The sequence below is a fragment of the Anomaloglossus baeobatrachus genome, chromosome 1, assembly GCF_048569485.1.
Source record: "Anomaloglossus baeobatrachus isolate aAnoBae1 chromosome 1, aAnoBae1.hap1, whole genome shotgun sequence".
Lineage (NCBI taxonomy): Eukaryota > Metazoa > Chordata > Amphibia > Anura > Aromobatidae > Anomaloglossus > Anomaloglossus baeobatrachus.
Genome location: NC_134353.1, coordinates 855,370,567 through 855,396,686, shown reverse-complemented (window position 1 = coordinate 855,396,686; position 26,120 = coordinate 855,370,567).

Sequence of the window (26,120 nt, the reverse complement as noted above, 5' to 3'; positions counted from 1 at the left end):
CACTGCCTTAAGTCTGGAACCCATGGACATCACCAAACGCTGGGTTTCCTCCTTCTTAATGCTTTGCCAGGCCTTTACAGCCGCAGCCTTCAGGTCTTGCTTGTTTGTGGGTCTTTCCATCTTAAGTGTGGATTTGAAGCAAGTGAAATGCATGCTCAATTGGGTTAAGATCTGGTGATTGACTTGGCCATTGCAGAAGGTTCCACTTTTTTGCACTCATGAACTCCTGGGTAGCTTTGGCTGTATGCTTGGGGTCATTGTCCATCTGTACTATGAAGTGCCGTCCGATCAACTTTGCGGCATTTGGCTGAATCTGGGCTGAAAGTATATCCCGGTACACTTCAGAATTCATCCAGCTACTCTTGTCTGCTGTTATGTCATCAATAAACACAAGTGACCCAGTGCCATTGAAAGCCATGCATGCCCATGCCATCACGTTGCCTCCACCATGTTTTACAGAGGATGTGGTGTGCCTTGGATCATGTGCCGTTCCCTTTCTTCTCCAAACTTTTTTCTTCCCATCATTCTGGTACAGGTTGATCTTTGTCTCATCTGTCCATAGAATACTTTTCCAGAACTGAGCTGGCTTCATGAGGTGTTTTTCAGCAAATTTAACTCTGGCCTGTCTATTTTTGGAATTGATGAATGGTTTGCATCTAGATGTGAACCCTTTGTATTTACTTTCATGGAGTCTTCTCTTTACTGTTGACTTAGAGACAGATACACCTACTTCACTGAGTGTGTTCTGGACTTCAGTTGATGTTGTGAACGGGTTCTTCTTCACCAAAGAAAGTATGCGGCGATCATCCACCACTGTTGTCATCCGTGGACGCCCAGGCCTTTTTGAGTTCCCAAGCTCACCAGTCAATTCCTGTTTTTCTCAGAATGTACCCGACTGTTGATTTTGCTACTCCAAGCATGTCTGCTATCTCTCTGATGGATTTTTTCTTTTTTTTCAGCCTCAGGATGTTCTGCTTCACCTCAATTGAGAGTTCCTTAGACCGCATGTTGTCTGGTCACAGCAACAGCTTCCAAATGCAAAACCACACACCTGTAATCAACCCCAGACCTTTTAACTACTTCATTGATTACAGGTTAACGAGGGAGACACCTTCAGAGTTAATTGCAGCCCTTAGAGTCCCTTGTCCAATTACTTTTGGTCCCTTGAAAAAGAGGAGGCTATGCATTACAGAGCTATGATTCCTAAACCCTTTCTCCGATTTGGATGTGAAAACTCTCATATTGCAGCTGGGAGTGTGCACTTTCAGCCCATATTATATATATAATTGTATTTCTGAACATGTTTTTGTAAACAGCTAAAATAACAAAACTTGTGTCACTGTCCAAATATTTCTGGACCTAACTGTACATATTTGAAGACAAATTCACAAAAATACATTTAAACAGACAAATATATGCACAGTCATATACACGGACATACATGCAGACACAGACGCATTACAGGTGTTAATATGGAGAAGTCACAAGTAGCCTCACTCACCTCCCCCGCTTGTTTCCAGCTCCTCCAGGACATATGGCTGTGTTGCATGATGGCCATCACTAACTGACATGACTGCACACCGTGCACACTGACAGCACTGCTGTATATACATCACAGGAGGGGCTGGGGCCTACAATATATACATTACAGGAGGGGCAGGAGGCATAGATGTTACTGGGGGGGCATTGACGTTACTGGAGTGGCAAACAGCTCTGGTGGTGTACACATTACTGGGATGGGTGGCTTAGCGCTCTGGGGGACCCATATAGTTCTGGGGTGCCGCACAGACTGCTCTGATTCATATATATACACACACACAGCTCTGCTTCACACACACACAGCTCTGCTTCACACACACAAACAGCTCTGCTTCACACCACACACAGCTCTGCTTCACACACACACACACACAGCTCTGCTTCTCACACACACAGCTCTGCTTCACACACACACAGCTCTGCTTCACACACACACAGCTCTGCTTCACACACACACAGCTCTGCATCATACACACACAGTTCTGCTTCTCACACACACACACACACACACACACACACACAGCTCTGCATCACACCACACATCTTTCTTCAGCTCTGCCCTTACCTGCTCTGATGCCATCCTCCTGCTGCTCCGGTATAGGCCGCCGTCCTCCTGCTGATGTTCCGGTGCCGCGGCCATCCTCCTGCTCTGGTGAGTCTCTTCTCCTGGCCGCGGCGTGGGTCTTCTCCTCCGCGGCCTCAGCGTAGGTCTTCTCCTCCGCGGCCGTGGCCGCGCCCTGCTGTGACGTCTGCAGCGTCCTGCTGTGACGTCCGCAGCATTGGACGCCGCAGCAGAGCAGGGAGCAGGCACACCTCTGACCCCGGAAGTACAGGCACTGGTACTTCCGGGGTCAATCAGCGTCCTGCGCCCGCAGTTTGTTTTTGCGTCTTAGAGACGCAGATACAAATAAATGTAGGTGCTCCCCCCCCCCGAAAACACAGCTGATTTAGACTGTCTTTACGGAGGGGGAGCGGGTGTGAAGAAAAAAAAAAATTGCTGACGGGAGGCAAGTATGGCCCTGGTGGTGGGGGCCCCCTTGGAAGCTCTTTTGGTTGGTGCCCTGGGGCTGAAGCCCCGCCTGCCCCGCCTGTAATCCGGCCCTGCCTGAACCCAATCGAGATGGTTTGGGGTGAGCTGGACCGCAGAGTGAAGGCAAAAGGGCCAACAAGTGCTAAGCATCTATAGGAACTCCTTCAAGACTGTTGGAAAACCATTTCCGGTGACTACCTCTTGAAGCTCATCAAGAGGATGCCAAGAGTGTGCAAAGCAGTAATCAAAGCAAAAGGTGGCTACTTTGAAGAACCTAGAATATAAGATATATTTTCAGTTGTTTCACACTTTTTTAAGTATTTCATTCCACATGTTTTAATTCATAGTTTTGATGCCTTCAATGTGAATCTTCAATTTTTACAGTCATAAAAATAAAGAAAACTCTTTGATTGAGGAGGTGTGTCCAAACTTTTACTTTTTTTATGACTATTTATTTTTTTTGGTCTCAGTTCACTGTCTGGGAGCTTGCAGAAGGTAAGTTGTCCAGCTCTTTTCACAGGCTGCTGGTGCTGTGTGGCAGCCATTGTTGCGGTGCTTTATGTTGGTGGGGTGGTGTGGCCTGGAGTCTTGGAGACTTACCCTGCCCTGCTTGTGCACTGTCACTAAGGCGGTGAGTGGTGCACAGCACCGCACCTTTAACCCCTTAACGACCACGGTCAGTAATATTACGTCCTAGCGGTCATAGTATTAAGGCCGCTTTACACGCAGCGATTTATCGTGCGTTCGCATGAGCGATCGCACCCACCCCCATCGTTTGTGCGTTACGGACAATTTGTTGCCCGTGTCGCACAAAGTCAGTAACCCCCGTCACACATACTTACCTCCCGAATGATCTTGTTGTGGGCAGCGAACATCCTCTTCCTGAAGGGGGAGGGACGTTCGGCGTCACAGCGACGTCACACGGCGGCCGCCCAATAGAAGCGGAGGGTCGGAGATGAGTGGGAAGTCACATCCTGCCCATCTCCTTCCTTCCTCATTGCCGGCAGCCGCAGGTAAGCTGCAGTTCATCGTTCCTGGGGTTTCACACGGAGCGATGTGTGCTGCCTCGGGAACAATGAACAACCGGCGCGCAGAAGGACGCTCGATTTTTTGAAAATGAGCGACGTGTCAACGAGCAACGATAAGGTGAGTATTTTTGCTCGTTCACAGTCGCTCGTAGCTGTCACACGCTACGATATGTCAAACGATGCCGGATGTGCGTCACTAACGACGTGACCCCGACAACATATTGTTAGATATATCGTAGCATGTAATGGGGTCTTTACTGCCCGTGGTCTGCTGCCGGCAGCTTGCCACGATCGGCGCACATCTCAGCTGATTTTCACAGCTGAGATGTGGGCCTGCTAGGCACGAGCAGAATCGTTATCTGCTCGTGACGCTTAACCCCTTAAAATGGTGCTGTCAATATGTGACAGCGCCATTATAACAGCATCAGCGGTAAACGTGATCACGTGACTTCTGGTGGTTGTCATGGTAGCACAGGGTCATGTGATGACTCCTGTAGCTGACATGAATTACTTTTGGTTTCACTCGGCACCGGAGCAGAGTGAAGCAGAAAATGAGCATGTCTGCTGTTTACAGCTGTATAGCTGTGATCAGCAGATATGGCAGAGTGATCGGATTTTTGATCCATATAGCCCCCTAGGGGGACTAGTAAAATTTAAAAAAAAAGTAAAAAAAAAAGTTTTAAAAATTTAAAAAAAAAATACCTAAAAGTTCAAATCACCCCCCTTTTGCCCCATTGAAAATTAAAGGGTTAAAGAAATAAAAAATATAAACACATTTGGTCGCCGTGTTCAGAAATGCCCGATCTATCAAATTATAAAAATCAATTAATCTGATCAGTAAACGGCATACCGGCAAAAAAAATTCCAAACGCCAAAATTACGTTTTTTGGTTGCCACAAATTTTGCGTAAAATGCAATAATAGGCGATCAAAACGTAGCATCTGCGCAAAAATGGTACCATTAGAAACGTCAGCTCAAGACGCAAAAAGTAAGCTGTCACTGAACCATAGATCCCAAAAAATGAGAACGCTACGGGTCACGGAATATGGCATAAGACGTGTGCCACTGTTTTCGGACAAACTTCCGATTTTTTTAACCCCTTATATAAAAGTAAACCTATACATGTTTGGTGTCCACGAACTCGCACTGACCTGTGGCATCACACCCACACATCAGTTTTACCATATAGTGAACACAGTGAATAAAATATCTCAAAAACAATAGTGCTATCGCACTTTTTTTTTTTGCAATTTTTCTGCATTTGGAATTTGTTTGCCGTTTTTCAGTACACTATATGGTAAAAGTTATGGTTTCATTCAAAAGTACAGTTTGTTCTGCAAAAAATAAGCTCTCACATGACCATATTGACTGACATAAAAAAGTTACGTCTCTCGGAAAAAGAATGGCGAAAAAAAAGGGAAGCGAAAAGTAGGCCGGTCGTGAAGGGGTTAAGGCTTAAATAATTTAGGGACCCACTTAGAGGTTCGTCATGACGTGGTAGTGGCCTTCATACTGTCTGATCAGAATGTTAAACTAAGAACCTCATGCTCAGTTTTGTAACTTTTGCCTAACAGCATTAAATCAACTTATGATCTTTGGATGTGCCGTTCATGTCTTTTTCTACAGCTATGGCACAATATGAATTTATACCTAGCACTTTACCCAGATTATTATTCAATATTTTAGCACATAAGCCCTTTAGTATCAGTACTCCAATTCACCTCCTTCCATACAATGCATCTTTTATATTAAAATGTACATTCTATAATTGTCCTTTTTTAACCTTATTTAATATTAGTGGTCACATATAGTAATTATACCCCAATTTATTTCATACTTTTATCTGCTTTTTGTCCTACAAGGATAATATTATGCAATCAATTAATAACCCATAGTCATCTCTATAGTTTATATGTTTATTTGAGCTCTCTTTATTAAATATACATTTTATTTAAATATGCAGATTTATTTTTCAATATCCTGATACACTTCTTAGTTATATTAAATAAATCTTATTCCACTTATTCCAATTAATCATTATCATCTTTTACCCTCTTAACCTCAGAATAAATATTGCCATTATGAAATTAAGATTCCTATGTATACATTTCACTGGATGTGCGCATGCTCTATATTTTTCCTCTTCTGACTTCCCAACACTCGAGATCGCTGATACGTACCATCGTGACAACGCAGCCTGCTTGAGTTCCGTTGGCCGGAAGCCGGAAGTCATATGATATAAGAGGATGTCATGTGACTTATGTGCTGGTAAAATTCATTGTTTGCATAGTGAGATCAGCGCCATTATCACCCACACCTGCATATAATTCTCTATCGATATAAATAGACCCCCTAACATATTCCCCTGATACGTGTCCCTCTGAAGAAGTGACAACGAAACGCGCATCGGGGCTGTAGGGACGCAAGACTATCTACGTGCCCAAAAGGTACATACTTTTTGTTATATATTGATGTGCAATATTTATTTAATTATTATATACTAACATTGGCCACCTAGCCTACTCTCTACAAGGGTTAAAACCTTTGTGTATTGTATAAAAAAAAAATATTAAAATAACCAACCTTAGAAATTAGGCAGAATTGTACCTGTAACACCCTGTTTAGAAAGAACTTTTGCTTTTTATCATGTAATGTTTTATGTACATTTATGCAGAATTTCCAAATAAACTATATAGATTATATACTGTATATACTGGCGCATATGTTAGAGTGCTAAGTCGAAGTATTCAATAATAAAAGTCCGTATTCAATAATAAAAAAAGTTGCATCATAAATGCTCAAAATTATTTTTACTAATGCTTGCGGAAACCAAAGGACTGCCTAATTACTTTTCTGATAATAATATTTGCAGTGAGAAACTGTTTATGCCCTTTTTCTCTTACCTACTGAGACATTGTCACATTTTGTCATCCAGGAGAAAGTTGTGGCAACAATAAAAAGATAGAAAAGTGGATGAGATTTCATCTTCATCTTATTTAGCCTTGTAGGGTTGATTCCTTCACTCTTCCACCATAGGGCAGCTTCAAAACGGCAACATCAAAGAACTGCAACCTTATATATGAATATCCAAACCAGACAATATCTGTTACCGGATGTAAGGAAATAAGGTCCAAACATTTACATACTGGCTCATTTACAAGAGCACATCCATTGCAGTAGAATTTTTCACACGACAAACGCCCTTGATTCCTCACGTGACTGTTTAATTTGCCTACAAAGGTCATAGTTATTGTAGGGTTTTTATAGCAAGTTATTATTTATGTATTTATTTATTTATTTTGAACAAGCTTTTTTTTATTGAGGAGGATGAATTAACAATGTGAAAGGGTATGTCTCATAAAATACATGTGACTTTAAATTCCAGACTCAGAAGACTGATAGCCAGGGCCGGACTGGGACTAAAATTCAGCCCTGGCATTTGGGGGTGCACAGGCCCACGTTTCGCGTGTTGAATGTGTAATATCTTTGTCCACTTGTAGATTGTGTAACACGACCATATAACATGTAGTCACGGCTGCGTCCAGTATTACAGCTCAGGCCTATTTATTGCTCTTAGTAGCAGGACCTGGTGAAGCCGCTATTTTCCCTACAGAGCTGGGTCTCGCAGATAATGAATCGGATGCTGCTCTCCATATAATTCTGCAGTCCAGTGGCGTAACTAGAGTTTGAAGGGTCCCGGTGCAAAGTTTGGACCTGGGCCCCCCCTCTACGTACACCGACACTCAGGGTATGGGATAGTGTCGATGACACTTGACTCTTTCCTTCAGCACCCAGGTTTCCCATGATCTGAAATCTTTTTCTATCAGCAGCTTTCCTATGTTCTGCTTTACATCTTGTCCTCATCATGTACCTTCCCCATGCTCTGCTATACATCTTTCCCTCAGCACCCAGCTTTCCCATGCTCTGCTATACATCTTTCCCTCAGCACCCAGCTTTCCCATGCTCTACTATACATCTTTCCCTCAGCACCCAGCTTTCCCATGCTCTGCTATACATTTTTCCCTCAGCACCCAGCTTTCCCATGCTCTACTATACATCTTTCCCTCAGAACCCAGCTTTCCCATGCTCTGCTATACATCATTCCCTCAGCACCCAGCTTTCCCATGCTCTGCTATACATCTTTACCTCAGCACCCAGCTTCCCCATGCTCTGCTATACATCATTCCCTCAGCACCCAGCTTTCCCATGCTCTGCTATACATCTTTCCCTCAGCACCCAGCTTTCCCATGATATAAGAGCATGAGAAAGCTGGATGCTGAGGTGCTGAGGGAAAGAGCTTCTTTTCCTCAGCACAAAACCTTCCCATGCCATGCTTTATCTTTGTCCCCTTCATATATAGTTCTCCAAACACTATATTGACCCCCACATACCCTTCCATATAGTATAAAGGGTCCCACATAAACCTTCATATATTAGAATGCACCTCTCATAGTCCTCCATGTATTATAATACACTTCACATAGTCCTCCATATAATACACATCCCACAGTCCTCGATTTAAGATAATACACATCCCATAGTCCTTCATACAGTATAATGCACACTCCATAATCCTCCATATAGTATAATGCACACTCCATAATCCTCCATATAGTATAATGCACACTCCATAATCCTCCATATAGTATAATGCACACTCCATAATCCTCCATATAGTATAATGCACACCCCATAATCCTCCATATAGTATAATGCACACCCCATAATCCTCCATATAGTATAATGCACACCCCATAATCCTCCATATAGTATAATGCACACACCATAATCCTCCATATAGTATAATGCACACACCATAATCCTCCATATAGTATAATGCACACCCCATAATCCTCCATATAGAATAATGCACACCCCATAATCCTCCATATAGTATAATGCACACACCATAATCCTCCATATAGTATAATGCACACACCATAATCCTCCATATAGTATAATGCACACACCATAATCCTCCATATAGTATAATGCACACACCATAATCCTCCATATAGTATAATGCACACACCATAATCCTCCATATACTGTAGCAAAATGCACACTCCATAATCCTCCATATAAATGCACACCCCATATTCCTCCATATAGTTTAATGCACACTCCATAATCCTCCATATAGTATAATGCACACCCCTATAATCCTCCGTATAGTATAATGCACACCCTATAATCCTCCATATAGTATAATGCACACACCATAATCCTCCATATAGTATACTGCACACACCATAATCCTCCATAATGCACCCCCATAGACTTCTGGCCACCGTTTACTCATTGATTAAAAAAAATAAAAACATGTCCTCACCAGAGGCGTAGCTTGGGTTTCAGCTCAGAGCTTGTGTAGACACCCGTATTTTTGGCCCGAGTGTGATCTGACAAAACATCGGATCGCACTCGGACCAATGTTATCAATGAGGCCGTGGTTATGTTCAATTTTGTTCTTGGATCGAGTGGTCTGGGAAAACAAATTGCAGCGTGCATGCGCAAAGTGATACAGTTACGTGTAGCGGCAGGGCCGTAGTTGGGGTTCATGCTGCCCCTACCAGTAAGTCAGTCTAAAGCTTCATGCCGATGTGGCTAGAAGTATGCAAATCGCACGCTTGTGGTCACATGACGGCCGCTCTCACCGCCGGCACTGGAAAAACCTGACCGCTCGCTGTGCGCATACAATGAGGATTTACATGTCTGCAGTCACAGGCCGTTAAACTGCCAATCAGCTTCATATAATCAAATGGTCAATGATCATTTAAAGGGAATCTGACAACAGGTATTTTCCCTCTAATCTGAGAACAGCATAACATAGCGGCAGAGATCCTGATTCCAGCAATGTGTCATTACTGGGCTGCTTAGTGTAGTTTTGATAAAATCACTGATTAGTCAGCAGCAGATTATCATTACAGGACTACTTGGCCTGTTGCCAGGTAGTCCAGCATATTCATGAGCTTTTATCTGCAGCAGAGAAAACATTGATTTTATCAAAATGACAGCAAACAGTTTAGTAAGTGACACATCGCTGGAATCAGGGTCTCTGCCTCTACATTATCCTGCTCTCACATGGGGGAGCAAATCCTGGTGACAGATTCCCTTTAAAGGAGGCGATTGTCCAGTATAAATGGTCCCTTAGATCCAGGTACCTTATTGGTGACTTCTTCTCAGATTGTAATGGTCTCATCCCATTCTTCTTCATCTGGTCCAGACGCCATGATGACCTTGGACATCCACAGCTCGTCTCAGCACACTTCCATCTTCTCTGGTTTTCCACAACTTATCATAACATGATGCCCTAAAAAATTAGTGTCATTAACTCATTATTACACTTAAATAAAAAATATCCATACATACTGTACACTAAATAACCCGTATACTGTGCACTAAATAACCCGTATACTGTGCACTAAATAACCCGTATACTGTGCACTAAATAACCCGTATACTGTGCACTAAATAACCCGTATACTGTGCACCTGAAAAAAATAATTCCCCCACTATGCTCCCTGACAAAAAAGTGACCCCGCATTGTCCCCCTTATGATACATGGCCTCCACACTGCCCCACTCATATACTATGACCACTGCACCATTCCTCCATCATGAATTATGCCCCCCACACTGTCTTTCCTTATGAATAATATTCGTAAAACCATCCCATCTCATTAACCCCTTCACCCCCGGGCGATTTTCCATTTTTGTTTTTTGTGCCCTTCTTTGAAGAGCTGTAACTTTTTTATTTTTCCGTCAATCTTGCCATGTGAGGGCTTATTTTTTTGCGGGACGTGTTGTTCTTTTAAATTAAACCATAAATTTTATCATATAGTGTGCTGGAAAATGGCAAACAAATTCCAAGTGCGGAAGAATTTTAAAAGAAAGTGTGATTGCAAGACTGTTTTTAGGATATTTTATTCACCGTGTTCACTATATGGTAAAACTGTTGTGTGGGTGTCGCTGTGATGCCTCAGTTCGGTGCGAGTTTGTTGACACTAAACATGTATAGGTTTACTGTTATCTAAGGGGTTAAAAAAATCAGACGTTTGTCCAAAAAAAGTTGCACATTTTTTGCGCCATTTTCCAAAAACCGTAGCGCTCTCATTTTTCGGGATCTATGGCTCAGTGATGACTTCATTTTTGCGTCTTGAGCTGATGTTTTTAATGATACCATTGTTGGGCAGATGCTATATTTTTATCATCAATGAAATAGGCTGGCAGCACGCACCGATAAAACATTGCTTTTATTCATGCTTCATTCATGCATACAAAAGGAAGGCAAAAGGGGGGAGGGAGCACGCTGGGCAACGGCACCGTTTCACACCACTAGGGGTGCTTCCACGGGTCCATCACACACACACACTACACCCCCATATGTCACACATCCTGCTCCCCATACAGCCTGCACCCCCCATAACACACACTACACCCGCATATCTCACACACCCTGCTCCTCATACAGCCTGCACCCCCATATCACACACACTACACACCCATGTCACACATCCTGCTCCCCATACAGCCTGCACCCCCCATAACACACACTACACCCGCATATCTCACTCACCCTGCTCCCCATACAGCCTGCACTCCCCATATCACATACACACTACACCCCCATATGTCACACATCCTGCTCCCCATACAGCCTGCACCCCCCATAACACACACACTGCACCCCCATGTCACGCATCCTGCTCCCCATACAGCCTGCACCCCCATATCACACACTACACCCGCATATCTCACACACCCTGCTCCTCATACAGCCTGCACCCCCATATCACACACACTACACACCCATGTCACACATCCTGCTCCCCATACAGCCTGCACCCCCCATAACACACACTACACCCGCATATCTCACACACCCTGCTCCTCATACAGTCTGCACCCCCATATCACACACACTACACACCCATGTCACACATCCTGCTCCCCATACAGCCTGCACCCCCCATAACACACACTACACCCGCATATCTCACTCACCCTGCTCCCCATACAGCCTGCACTCCCCATATCACATACACACTACACCCCCATATGTCACACATCCTGCTCCCCATACAGCCTGCACCCCCCATAACACACACACTGCACCCCCATGTCACGCATCCTGCTCCCCATACAGCCTGCACCCCCATATCACACACACTACACCCCCATGTCACACATCCTGCTCCCCATACAGCCTGCACCCCCCATATCACATACACACTACACCCCCATACTTCACACACACTACACCCGCATATCTCACACACCCTGCTCCTCATACAGCCTGCACCCCCCATATCACACACACTACACCCCCATGTCACACATCCTGCTCCCCATACAGCCTGCACCCCCCATAACACACACTACACCTGCATATCTCACTCACCCTGCTCCCCATACAGCCTGCACCCCCATATCACACACACTACACCCCCATATCCCACACACCCTGCTCCACATACCTCACCCTGCATGTAATCCAATTTAGCCCTCTCAAAAACTCTGCACCCCTTCACATGCTTCTGTCACAGTCTGTAGGCCTCATATGCCCCTCCCCCTGCACCCCCTCCCCCTCATGTTCCCTCTTTTCTCATTACCAGTCATGTGTCCCAATCTCTTTCAGGAATCGATATCATTATCTTCTGTTTCTTTCTGCCCGGCATCCTGTGTCTCCTCCCGCACAGTCACATGGGCACATGACATCATCGCAGGTCCTGGAAGGATGGCTTCCCTCTGCTAGAGCACTTCTACTCTGCTGCACGTCAGAAACGCCTGGTGGCCTCTCCAGGTCAGGGGGCCCCTCTGTCCCCTGATGACACCGGGCCCCCCCTAACTCACAGGCCGCCCCCCCTGACTCACAGGCCGCCCCCCCTGACTCACAGGCCGCCCCCCCCTGACTCACAGGCCGCCCCCCCTGACTCACAGGCCGCCCCCCCCTGACTCACAGGCCGGCCCCTGGCGGTCGCGTAGTAAAATATCCCCCCTCACACACACACTGCCCCTCTGGATAAAGTACTCCCTATTATGTGCCCTAATCCCCTCCTCACCCATCCACAGTGATTAAACCTTTCATCTTCGGCTCCTCCATGGAGCGCGCTGCCTGACATGTCTCTGCGGCGACAGCAGCAGGGTGATGATGTCATCACGCAGCTGCACGTCGAAGCCCTGGTCCCGGCACGGTTGCGTCTAGTTGAGAGTTGATTTTTTGTGGTCCTCAAAAAATCAACTCTGATCTAGCTGCTTCAGTAGTGAGCCGGCTATATCGGAGTTGATTTTTGGAGGCCTCATTTTTTCCACTCTGATTTAGCCGGCTCCAGTGCGGGAGAGGCGGGGGGCGGCCCCCCCACCCCTCCACCGGCCAGCCCACCGAGAGAAGTCCCGCCCCTCCCGCCTGTCAGTCCGGGCCTGCTGATAGCAAATGCATGTTACTGGCCAGGTCGCCTCTAAATCCTCTGTACTGATCACAGAGGCAAACTACCACCACTGAAGTTAGTCTACCTAGATGAGGCAAGAAATACTATTATAAAACTTATCATATTATCTCCATCTCATGCAACTGTGACGCCCTGGCCTATCAGGTCTTCACAAGGGTGCTGTGCAATCTGCTCTTCTGCATAATACCTGCTCCTCCTTGGTTACAGGTCCTGTCCCTTTGGTGCTGCTAAGAGCAGGTATACACAAATCCTGAGGAACACTCTGCACCACACCCACCAGACACCCACAGCCTGAGGGGAATAGGGCCGCCCAGATGGAGGGATGGTAGAAGGAGGGCCAGAAGTGTCAGCGTAAGTAGAAGAGTTCGAACGCAGCAGTGACAGTGAAAGGTCACACTGCGGAGCTAGGCTACTGTACCCAACCCAGGTGCCAGACGTTGGCCTGGCCTGGAAGGAGCTGGAACTCCGGTCGCAGGGAGTAGTGGCAAGGGGCACGGTCCTACCACGGAGGGCAGTTCGGCGGCCTTGTGCTACAACCGGGAAGGGGCCAGGGCACGACGGGGTACACGGACCCTAGGCTGGGAAGTAGCTTCACGCAGCCCAGTAATTTACCCGATGAGTACGGAGTCTTCACGAGCCGTTCCCCACCCGCTCCAAAATCGGGGTACTAGCGCAACGAGCGGGATAGGACTTCCCAAAACCGTCCAGAAAATCCCAAGTGTGAACCCTGAGAGCAAGCTCACTCCGTTAGCCACACGGGTGAGCGGGACCCGAGTAGTTTCATGCAAAAGCGATCCACAGAGAGTAAACACAGTGCCAAGGGACAAGGCTTCAGACCAACCAGCAATGCCAAAAGGGCATGGACCCAGCATGCTCCAACAACATCTGCAGAGCATTCAGGACTTTGGTTTACCCGTTGTCGGTGTCAGAATTTCTGGACTGTGAGTACATTGTGCCCCTTTTCTCCTGACAGGTCCCCATCCTCCCACTACCGAGCCCCGAGACACCTTTCCCCTGCCCACGGAGAGGTTAACATCACAAGCTGCCATCCCATCGCTCCTGGGCGCTCCCCTAAACGCAGCAGCGGTGGTATCCCACATTACCACGACCCGTGGGTAGCGTCATGAACTTTATTTTTCACCCCTTGTAAATACCCCCCTTTTTAATTTGCGTGGCCGTGCGACCCCGCCTCGGGTCCGGAGACCTCTTTTGCCACTGCGGATCCGGATCCGGGCAGCCCGTCGGCTGTCGCGGGGGTAGCACACCTCAAAATTCTTGGTGTCACAAACAGGATGCAAGCAGGACCCACTTACCTGGGTGACGTGCACCTTGAAAAGTGAAATCCGCGAGTCCAAATCCTTTTTCCAGCGACGTCCACCATTTTTCCGCAGTTTTTCGCGCCAAAACACCATCTTCCTCGGAAAGCGTGTGAAGCCGAAGCCCCGCCCTTCGTCTTCAGCCTGAAACAGGAACCGGAAGTTCCCAGAGGGCCACAGCGTGCGAGAGAGTGCATCGAGAAAACCAAGGGGGCGCGCGAAGATGTTGGCTCCGGATGACAGGAGTGTGGCAGCGCTGCCTCTGCCCGACCAGGGTAATGCTGATGCGGGGCATGCCGCTCCGGTCGCAAGAGCGGCGGCACCGGCACCTGACGCCGTTGTGACCATAACTCTGCCCTATGTGCCGGGCGCTGCCTGGCTTCCCCAGTATGACGGCCGGCCAGATGCGCTGCAAGGATTTAAGAAGAAGATTTGTAATGTGCTTGACATGTATGCCCTAAATGGATGGCAGCGGGCGTCGGTAGTGCTCGGGCAGCTGGCCGACACGGCTGAGCTAGAAGTGGAGACATGGACTGAGGCGGATCGGACCTCAGTAACCGACATCTTACAAAGACTGGGAGCTGCATTTGAGACCTGCACAGAAGCAGAGCTACGGATGAGGTTTTACAGTTGCAAGCAACGGCCCCAAGAGCGCATTAGGGACTACGCCTTAAAGCTACAGGCAGTGCTGCAGACCTTGACACTGACTAATGACATTGGAGAGCCAGAGGGAAATAGAATGCTAGTGGAGCAATTCCTGCGGGGCCTTGAGTCAGTGGAGGACCGCAAGCAGCTACGGCTGGGGGCCCTGGAACATCCTGCTTTGGACTTTTCTACCTTGAAAGAACGGGCGATTAAGGCCCTGCAGCCCCCAGAAACTCCTGACTCCCCACTCCCAGCTCGGTAAGTGGATGCATCCCCGTTTCAAGTGAGGTCACCTGCATTAGCCCTGCCTGAACCAGCCCTTTTAACAATGTCCGGGACCGGGACCAGTGATTTGTCTACCCAAGTACAGCAGCTAACCAGAGATGTCGCCCGGATTCTGGAGGCCATGCAGCTAAAGTCCAAGACCACCTTGTCAAGGGAGATCCAATTGTCCGACTGCCCAGAGGACGTCCCCTGGATGAGGAAGCGGACCTCCGCATACAAAGGACTGAGCGGCTACTGGTACAGCCCACCTGTCTGTTACAAGTGCAGCAAGACCGGCAACTACACAAAAAGCTGTCCTTTAAACGAGCAACCCCTGGGGCCAAGGGCCAATCCCCAGGAATAAATTGCCAAGGCCCAGCATATTGGAGAGAGCAGTATGTAGTAGGGCGGCCCATCGTTTCTATTACCCTTGATGGGATCCCAACCTCTACACTCCTTGATACCGGCTCTCAGGTAGCAACTATTCCTTATGTACGTACTATTTAAGAAGTTCTGGCTGGATGACGACTTGACCCCGCCAGACGACAACCTGACTATCTATGCTGTCAATGGGTTACCTGTGACTCAAATTGGGTTCAAGGAGGTGACCATCAAAGTGGGCCATGTAGAGTTAGTCCGACAAGGCCTTATTGTAGTCCAAAATTACCCTAGTGATTGGAACCCGAAGATCATTTTAGGAACAAATGTGATAGAGAATTGCATGCTTCAACAGCTGTCTGAGACTGCAGGAGCAGGGCAGCAGAGAGTCCTGCAACGTGAGATCCGAGCCCTCCTGTAGCGGCAACAGGTAAATCTCTCTGGAGGGGAGATAGGTGGTGTACGGGTAATGGATGTGGCTCCTCTAGTGGTGCCCCCAAGAAGTGAAATGTTGATCTGGTGCAGGGCAGCTATAGGCTCCCGGAGACAGGATTACCAGGCAGTGGTAATGCCCCTGCCCTCAGAGCATTGGCCTACAGTGTTTATGGCCAGAGGGGTAGTCGATGTCCAGAAGGGAGGGTTCTCATGCGAGTACTAAACTGTGGGGGGGAGGAGGTTACACTACCCAGGTATGCAACCATTGCCAAGCTGTTTACAGTAAATTCAAATGACATCCATGCAACCGGCTCTCCAGACATGCCCCACCAGGCCCCCAGGGCTAATCCTCAGGACCCAGTAGAGAAGTGGTGTCAGGAGCTACATGTGGGCACTGACTCTACACCTGCACATCCCAAACAAGGGGTTTACAGGGTTGTCAGGGAGTACGAGCAGGTTTTTAGCAAGCACCCATTCGACTTTGGGCGAATAAAAGGGGTACAACATCACATACCCACAGGCACTCACCCACCCATTAAGGAAAGGTATAGGCCCATACCTCCTGCCTATTACCAATGTGCTAAAGACATGCTCAGAAGTATGAAGGAAGCAGGGGTGATCCGGGATAGCTGCAGTCCCTGGGCCGCCCCACTGGTCCTTGTAAAGAAGAAGGATGGGACCATGCGGAAGTGTGTGGACTACCGCCAGAATAACAAAATCACTCACAAAGATGCTTACCCTCTACCCCACATTGAGGAATCGCTAGCCGCTTTAAAATCTGCTACTTACTTTTCCACTCTTGATCTCACCCATGGATACTGGCAGTTGGCAGTCACCGAAGAGGACCGGGAGAAGACCGCATTTGCGACCCCGATGGACTTGTGTGAGTTTAACAGCATGCCATTCGGACTGTGAAACGCACCCGGGACGTTCCAGGGGTTGATGGAGTGCTGTTTGGGCCACTGTAACTTCGAGACAGTCTTGCTGTATCTGGACGATGTCATCGTCTACTCCAAGACATACGAAGCCCATCTGGAACATCTGGCTGAGGTGTCTGACGCCCTGTCCAAATACGGGATGAAGCTCAAGCAGTCCAAGTGCCATTTGCTCAAACCGAAGGTACAGTACCTGGAGCACGTGGCGAGTGCTGAAAGTGTGGCACCAGACCCCGAGAAAATCACAGCCATCCAGAGCTGGCCGCGGCCTACCACCGTCAGAGAAGTGCAGCCGTTTCTGGGCCTTATGGGGTACTACAGGAGGTTCGTCAAGGGGTATACCCAGATGGCGGCCCCCTTGCAAGATCTCCTGGTGGGTCAAACCACACACGGAAGACCCTCAGGGCCTCCATTGCAATGGGGTCCGGAACAAGAAAAATCTTTTGAATGGATGAAGTCTGTCCTGACTGGGGACGAAATCCTGGCCTACCCTGATTATGGCCTACCGTTTGTGCTGTACACAGATACCATTAATGTGGGACTGGGAGCCGTCCTGTCCCAGGTGCAGAAGGGTAAGGAGAAAGTGATCGCCTATGCCAGCCGGAAGTTGAGACCTACAGAGAGGAACCCGGAGTATTATAGCTCCTTCAAGTTGGAGTTTTGGGCACTCGTATGGGCTGTGACAGAGAGGTTCAAGCACTACATTGCCGTTGCCAAGTTCACTGTGTACACGGACAATAATCCGCTGACTCACCTGGATACGGCGAAGTTGGGAGCTCTAGAACAACGATGGGTTGCACGGTTGGCTAATTACAACTTTATTATCAAATATAGAGCTGGCCGCAAAAACACCAATGCGGACGCATTGTCCAGAATGCCCCATTTTCTGGATGAAGAAGAGGATGAAGATGACCTGGAAGAGGTTGAGCTACCTGCATTCCATCAGCCCCCTTCAGAGGAGCGGCCTCGATCGAGTGTTCACCAGCAGGAGATAACTTGTGACCCATTGCCTCATCATGGCTGGCAAGAAGCTCAGGACCAGGATCTTGCAATCAAGCTAGTCAAGTTGCTGTTATCCAGAGCCGATGCCTGATTGGGACCAGGTGCCCCAGAAGAAGCCAGAAAATTGTGGCAAGACCGGAGTCGGCTTTACTTACATCAAGGCAAGTTGTGTAGGAATCTGACCAACCCTAAGGGGCACTTTGCACACTGCGACATCGCAGGCCGATGCTGCGATGCCGAGTGCGATAGTGCCCGCCCCCGTCGCAGCAGCGATATGTGGTGATAGCTGGCGTAGCGAAAATTATCGCTACGGCAGCTTCACACACACACTCACCTGCCGTGCGACGTCCCTGTGGCCGGCGACCCGCCTCCTTGTTAAAGGGGGCGGGTCGTGCGGCGTCACTGCGACGTCACACGGCAGGCGACCAATCGGAGCGGAGAGGCGGAGATGAGCAGGATGTAAACATCCTGCCCACCTCCTTCCTTCCGCATATCCTACGGAAGCCGCAGTGACGCCGGTAGGAGATGTTCCTCGCTCCTGCGGCTTCACACACAGCGATGTGTGCTGCCGCAGGAGCGAGGAACAACATCGGACCATCGCGTCGGCGTAATTATGAATTACGCCGACGCTGTACCGATGATACGATTACGACGCTTTTGCGCTCGTTAATCGTATCATCCAGGCTTTACACACTGCGATGTCGCATGCGATTCCGGATGTGCGTCACTTTCAATTTGACCCCACCGACATCGCACCTGCGATGTCGCAGTGTGCAAAGCCCGCCTAAGACTCATGAGAGGATCTGCAAGATTGTGGTCTCCAAGTCGCACGTCCCAGTGGTGCTGGAGGCATACCATGATGGAACTGGGCACTTTGGATGGAAGAAGCTGGGGATGTTGCTAAGAAGTCACTTTTACTGGATTGGGATGAGGGACTCCATGGAGGCCTGGTGTAGGAACTGTGGTCCCTGTGCCCTGAGGAGGCAAGATGGCACCAGTCAACGAGCACCACTTCAGCCGATCATCACCCAGCAGCCTCTGGAGATTGTGACCATGTTAAGTTAACCCCCAGTCGCAGTGGGTACACGTATGCACTCACCATGGTTGATCACTACTCACTACTCACGGTTCCTGGTGGTAGTACCTGTCAAGGAGTTGACAGCCAGCACAGTGGCAAAGGCATTCCAGGCCCATTTCTGTAAGCCGCATGGGTATCCTGACCGAGTCCTGACAGACCAAGGCCCCGCCTTTGAAGCCGAGATCTTCCAGGAGTTCTGTAGTCTGTATGGGTGCAAGAAGATCTGCACTACTCGTTACCACGCGCAGACAAATGGGATGTGCGAGAAGATGAATCACCTGGTGATTAACTTGCTGAAGACCCTTCCCTTGGAGCAGCGGAACTTGTGGCCTGAGAAACTACCGGATTTGGTAGACATGTATAACAATATTCCGGTGGGATCCACCAAGTGCACCCCAGCGTACCTGATGAGGGTTCGGCCTGGAAGACTCCCAGTGGACTTGGAGATGGGGGTTGAATTGCCTGAACCTACGTACCTGGAGATAATTGGGACTCACGTCGCCAAGCTCAGTACAAGCAGATTCAGAAGTGTGTCGAAGAAAGCATGAATCTAACCCGGGAGCGGTAAGAAAGGAACTTTAACAAACAAGCTAAAGCTGCCCCCTTTACTCCCAGTGAAGTGGTGTTAAAAAGAAAAAGGAAACAGCACAAGTTGGATGATCTGTGGGAAAAGGAGCCATATGTGATACAGCCATCCAACTTTGATAACCACAAGACCTGTTTGATCAGCAAGGACCATGGAAGAACTATGGCTACGGTATCATGGGACCATCTAAAGAAGTGCCCAGAACCACTCAGGGTGACAGAAGAGCCTCAACCCCAGCCTCCAGTGGTGGAGAGAAGGAAGAAGGTGATCCACATCATTCTAGGTGACATTCCGGAAGATTGGCCAATGCAGAATGGAGCAGTAATAGTCCCTGTGTTAACATTCCCACAACCCATGGAAGAAACAGAACAGGAAGGGCTTACTGACACTGCACCCACTCCAGCACTTAGAGTAGCACCTGTCCCCTTGCCACGCACACGTAGGGTCTTACCCGCAACACTCAGTACACAGGGCGAGGAAGCTGCAGGGAGCATAGCCATATCGTCAGAAGGAAATGAGAATCCAGGGTTAAGAAGGTCCACTCGTGTTAACTTTGGTCAGCCTCCACTGACGTACAGAGAAGAATGTTAAAGTAAAAATGTTAATAGTATACTGGAAAAGTTAGCAATGTCATAGAATTGTTAGGTATCGGTGTTTTTATTTGTTATTTTTCACAGTTTGTGGTTTTTCTTATAGAAACTGCTAGAAAATGAGTGCCTTAATGAACCAGTTTTAAATTGAACGGAAAAGTAACCTGATTTTCCTCTAGATTTGCTACAAGTGTACATGGACTTCGTTAATTTTACAAGGACTTCGTTATTTTAATAGTTAAGTAAAAATGGACCACGGTCACAGGACTGGTGTGACCAACACAAACTTGTGTCTTGTACATAATTGCACCTCCTGTGCCCACATGAGTCATGTGACACATCCCGGGACCTTAACCCAGTCACGGACCTGTGGATAAGTATCCAGAACTTTGGGTTGTTTGGGGTGGCGGGTTGTTGGGATCCGGGACAATGGAACTGGACTGGCGCAGGAAGGGACTGCAACGGAGCAGGTTGAGTCTCCGCTGCCATCAAAAACGGTAGCGTCCCCCTATTGGCAGATGAACTCTAATTTTGCAATGTTTAAGTGAAAGTGCCTCCCCTATGTGGGATGAACCCATTTAATAAACGTTATAAATGTTATTTATGTTAACCCCTTTTTATACAGTTAATAAATGATTGGTGTCCTGTAGCACGCGGACGAGCTACGTTTAACCAAGGGGGAATGTGATGCCCTGGCCTATCAGGTCGTCACAAGGGTGCTGTGCAATCTGCCCTTCTGCATAGTACCTGCTTCTCCTTGGTTACGGGTCCTGTCCCTTTGGTGTTGCTAAGAACAGGTATACACAAATGCTGAGGAACACTCTGCACCACACCCACCAGACACCCATTGGGCAGCCTGAGGGGAATAGGGCCGCCCAGATGGAGGGATGGTAGAAGGAGGGCCAGAAGTGTCAGTGTGAGTAGAAGAGTTTGTGCGCAGCAGTGACAGTGAAAGGTCACACTTCGGAGCTAGGCTCCTGTACCCGTCCCAGGTGCCAGACATTGACCTGGCCTGGTCTCAGGGGATAGTGGCAAGGGGCACGGTACTGCCACGGAGGACAGTTCGGTGGCCTTGTGCTACAACCGGGCAGGGGCCAGGCACACGGACCATAGGCTGGGAAGTAGCTTCACGCAGCCCAGTAATTTACCCAACGAGGACGGAGTTTTCATGAGCCGTTCTCCACCCGCTCCAAAATCGGGCTACTAGCTCAACGAGGAGGATAGGACTTCCCGAAACCGACCAGAAAATCCCAAGCGTGAACCCTGAGAGCAAGCTCACTCAGTTAGCCACATGGGTGAGCCGGACCCGAGTAGTTTCTGGCAAAAGGGATCTGTCGTGGGCGGAAGGGACGCGCTCGCCACGCTCGAGTCCGGGGCTTCTGCTGCTGCTGCTCGGTGGCTCGAGCGGTGGACCGGACCCGCGGACTTGAGCAGCGCTCCTCACCCGTGAGTGAAAAGTGGGTGGTTTGGTTAGGGAGATTGTTCATGACGCCACCCACGGGTCGTGGTGATAATGGCACCACCGCTGCTGGTAACGGGGATCCTGGGAGAGATGGTAGGGTGCAGCTGAGATGTTGTCCCCTCCGAGGGCAGGGGTTGGTGATCCCGGGGTCCAATGGAGTAATGGGAAGTCTGGATGGCTGGGGTGCAGGGTTGCAGGGACAGCGCGGCGCGGTGCCTGACGGCACTGGTGTACTCACTCAGACAATCACTGACAGAGTCGTAGGTAAACCAAAATGGCCGGATGGACGGATCCCGCAGCCGGCTGCAGTGTTGTTGTTATGCTCTCCCCGGACGGCTGATGGTGGCTGTCTTTCCCTGCACCTTGTAGAAAGTTCTTGACTCCTGTGGTTGCCTACTGGTAGTCCGCTCCCCGGCGTATAGGTGCCGTAGGAGCCCGTTTTGCCCGCAGGCGCTGGCCCTTGGATCTCTAGCCTGTGGCGGTGGCTGTATATCCTCTGTGGGTGGACGGTTGCCTTCAATCAGGACTTGGTAGTTGGGGAACCCCTGGGGTTCCTGTCACATTCGGATTTGACTATTGACGGCGGCTGCAAGCCTGGTCGGGGTCCGATGGCCCTGCCTGTGTGCTTAGCTTCACTCCGTTCCCCTGTCCGGTACCGGCGGGCCGACGCCCGACCCCGGTCCTTACGGCTCTGCGGAGTTCCACTAACTCCTGCAGACGGCCACCACCGTCTGCCAACCTTGCTGTTAGTGTCTGGGCTCCAACCCAGCCTCCCAAGTATTCACTCCTCTCACTTTCACCTCCAAGACTGAAATGACTCCTTTTCCCACCTCCAGGCCTGTGAACTCCTTGGTGGGTGTGCCCAACTGCCTGGCTCCGCCCCACCTGGTGTGGACATCAGACTCTGGAAGGAGGCAACAAGGGTTTTGTGATTTGGCTGCTGTAACTGCCTAGGGTGGGGGTGTGTATGTTGGTATGTTTGTGACTACCTGGATAATCCAGGGCGTCACATTCCTCCTTGGTAAAATGCAGACCGTCCGCGGGCTGCCCGTCCATCACCAGTTTTATTTTTGTTCAAAAACTGTAAAAATATAAATAACAGGTAAAACGGTCAACATTTAAAACACAAGCATTTTTTTCAGGTCACTTCAAACGTTGCACATATAAACATTTTTAATACTGACGGACGGACAGACGGATGGATGTCTTCCGCTCTCCCACCCAAGCAACCTAGCCCTTATGCTGCCCCTAAGAAGTGGGCAGCCCCCCTTGACCCCAGTCCAGGTTCAAGCTGCCCGAGCGGGAACGGGTACGGTATCTCGCATCCGACTGTCACTTCAGGGGACCCCACGTCCAAGGGGGACCCCTGACCCCCGGAGGATGGCCACCGGTCCTGGTGGTGGCCGGGCCCCAGCCTGCTCTGCTGCGGGCCCTTCCTCCAATCTGCCTCTCCGGAGGCGGCAACGGTATCCATCCCACAACATTATTTACAGGCCCACAAGTTCGTGGGTGGCCTGCCAGTTCTCGGCCATGTCCATGAGCAGTCTCTCATGCATACGGTTAACACTTAGGGTCCCTCCGGGGACAACTTGCTGGCAACGGCCGGAGTAATCACTGTCGACAATCAGATGAAAAACTCGGTTGATTCGTATTCATTCAAAGTGCTGAGGGTCCCAACGGGGACAACTGCTCTTTTCCTCATCTTTAAACAGCAATCCCGCCTCACAGCTGCCATTCCTGCTGCTCCCGGTGTGGAGCACGTTCTGCTTGCTCCGGTTCAGGTGGTGTGGCGGATGGGCCAGACAGAGTCCTTCCGTGCTGTCTACGACTGGTACTTTCGATAATGAGGGACCCCGCTGTGACGTGGCCTGCTCTGCCTCCTGGCAGCTGCATCCCCGCCGTGCCTCAGCCGAGGCCCGGGGTCTGGGAGCGGTTGACGGGACTTGCGGTGCTGGCCTCTGGTCGAGGATGGCCTCCGCTGCTGCCGGGTGGACTGTCGGGGCCGTCGTCATCTCCGTCGCAGTCGGGATGGAAGCCGGGACGGGTGCCAGGGCGGTGACAAAGGTAAGGCCCAGGGATCGCAGGTCCAGGCCCTCTCCCTCAGATGCTGCGGGCTCCGCTACCGGTAGCAGGGGTAACGGGTCGGTCAGGGCGTTGGCCGCGGGCTTGGGCAGTGAGGGAGGTAGCATGGTGGACGGCAGCAGGCCGGGCCCCTTAGCCGTATCGACCGATCCCTCGTGGACATAGGGGCGTGGGTCGCTTACACGCTCCTCTGAGACCACCTCCACTTCGGATGCCCAAACGGTTGCGGAGAGGCCCTTCATCTCCGACGTCCACTTCGCCAGCATGAAGTGGACTTGGGCCTGGAGCTCCTGGCACATCTTGTAGCTGGATCCAGGAACGTGTTTCAGCAGAGTCCTGGCGTCCCTGCATGCTGCAGCGCTAGTTACATGCCGCCGCGGCTGCGACCGCCGCTCCTCCAACGGCTCCGTCGGGCGCAGACATCTTCTTCCCATCCCCCCTTGGTTCTTTCTAGCACTCTCTTTTTGGGGGCGTATAGGTGCCGTAGGAGCCCGTTTTGCCCGCAGGCACTGGCCCTTGGATCTCTAGCCTGTGGCGGTGGCTGTACATCCTCTCTGGGTGGACGGTTGTCTTCAATCAGGACGACTTGGTAGTTGGGGAACCCCTGGGGTTCCTGTCACATTTGGATTTGACTATTGACTACGGCTCCAAGCCTGGTCGGGGTCCGATGGCCCTGCCTGTGTGCTTAGCTTCACTCCGTTCCCCGGTCCGGTACCGGCGGGCCGACGCCCGACCCCGGTCCTTACGGCTCTGCAGAGTTCCCCTAACTCCTGCAGACGGCCACCACCATCTGCCAACCTTGCTGTTAGTGTCTGGGCTACAACCTAGACACCCAAGTGTTCACTCCTCTCACTTTCACCTCCAAGACTGAACTGACTCCTTTTCCCGCCTCCAGGCCTGTGAACTCCTCGGTGGGTGGAGCCAACCGCCTGGCTCTGCCCCACCTGGTGTGGACATCAGACTCTGGAGGGAGGCAACAAGGGTTTTGTGTTTGGCTGCTGTAACTGCCTAGGGTGGGGGTGTGTATGTTGGTATGTTTGTGACTACCTGGCTAGTCCAGGGCGTCACAGATCCACAAAGAGTAAACACAGTGCCAAGGGACAAGGCTTCAGACCAACCAGCAACGCCAAAAGGGCACGGACCCAGCGTGCTCCAACAACATCTGCAGGGCATTCAGGACTTTTGTTTACCCGTTGTCGGTGTCAAAATTTCTGGACTGTGTGAGTATGTTGTGCCCCTTTTCTCCCGACGGGTCCCCATCCCCCCACTACTGAGCCCCGGGACACATTCCCCCTGCCCACGGAGGGGTTAACATCACAAGCTGCCACTCCATCGCTCCCGGGCGCTCCCCCAAACGCAGCAGCGGTGGTATCCCACATTACCACGACCCGTGGATGGCGTCATGAACTTTATTTTTCCCCCCTTGTAAATACCCCCCTTTTTAATTTGCGTGGCCGCGCGACCCCGCCTCGGGTCCGGAGACCCCTCGAGCCACTGCGGATCCGAATCCGAGCAGCCCGACGGCTGTCGCGGGGGCAGCACACAACCCCTCTACCAGATCTGTCAATCACAGTAAATTACATTATGCTTTCCCTTGAAACACGAGTCTGCTGCCTCAATATAACGTTTGACTCTGCCCTGTCCTTTAAACCGTACATGCTAGCACTTACCACCTCCTGCCGCCTCGAACTCAAAAAATATTTCCAGAATTCGGCCTTTTCTCAATGTTGTATCCATTAAAATGCAAGCATATAATCTCATTTTCTCTTGCCTCAATTACTTCACTATCCTCCTCTGAAGAGTCTGGATTTAAGGGTACTTTACATGCTGCGATATCGCTAGCAATCTCATTAGCGATGTGAAATTCTAGATCACAAGTGCGATCTTTAGATCTTTTGAGATCGCACATGCGTAAAATGACCTATGCGTAAAATGACCTACGCATTTGCGATCTAGAATTTCACATCGCTAACGAGATCGCTAGCAGTGTCACAGTGTGTAAAGACAGGACGGAGCATTGCCCCCCCTCCCCCCCCCGGGGCATTTGCGGAGGCCTGCATGACCCCTGATTGGTGGGGAGGTCAGGGTGTCATGGGTGGGGGGAGGGGGTGCGAGCCCGTTTTGAAAGGATTGGAGGGGACAGGGGGAGGAGCGGCACTTTCCCGCTCCCCTGGCTGAAGGAAGAGTCGCAGGCATCTTACCTGCGGCAATGGAGTCCGTGGAAATCATCCTGGAGCGGCTGCGAGCGGCGGCTGGCGTCCATCCTCCAGGCTGGCTGCAGGCGTCTGTGCAGGGACTCATC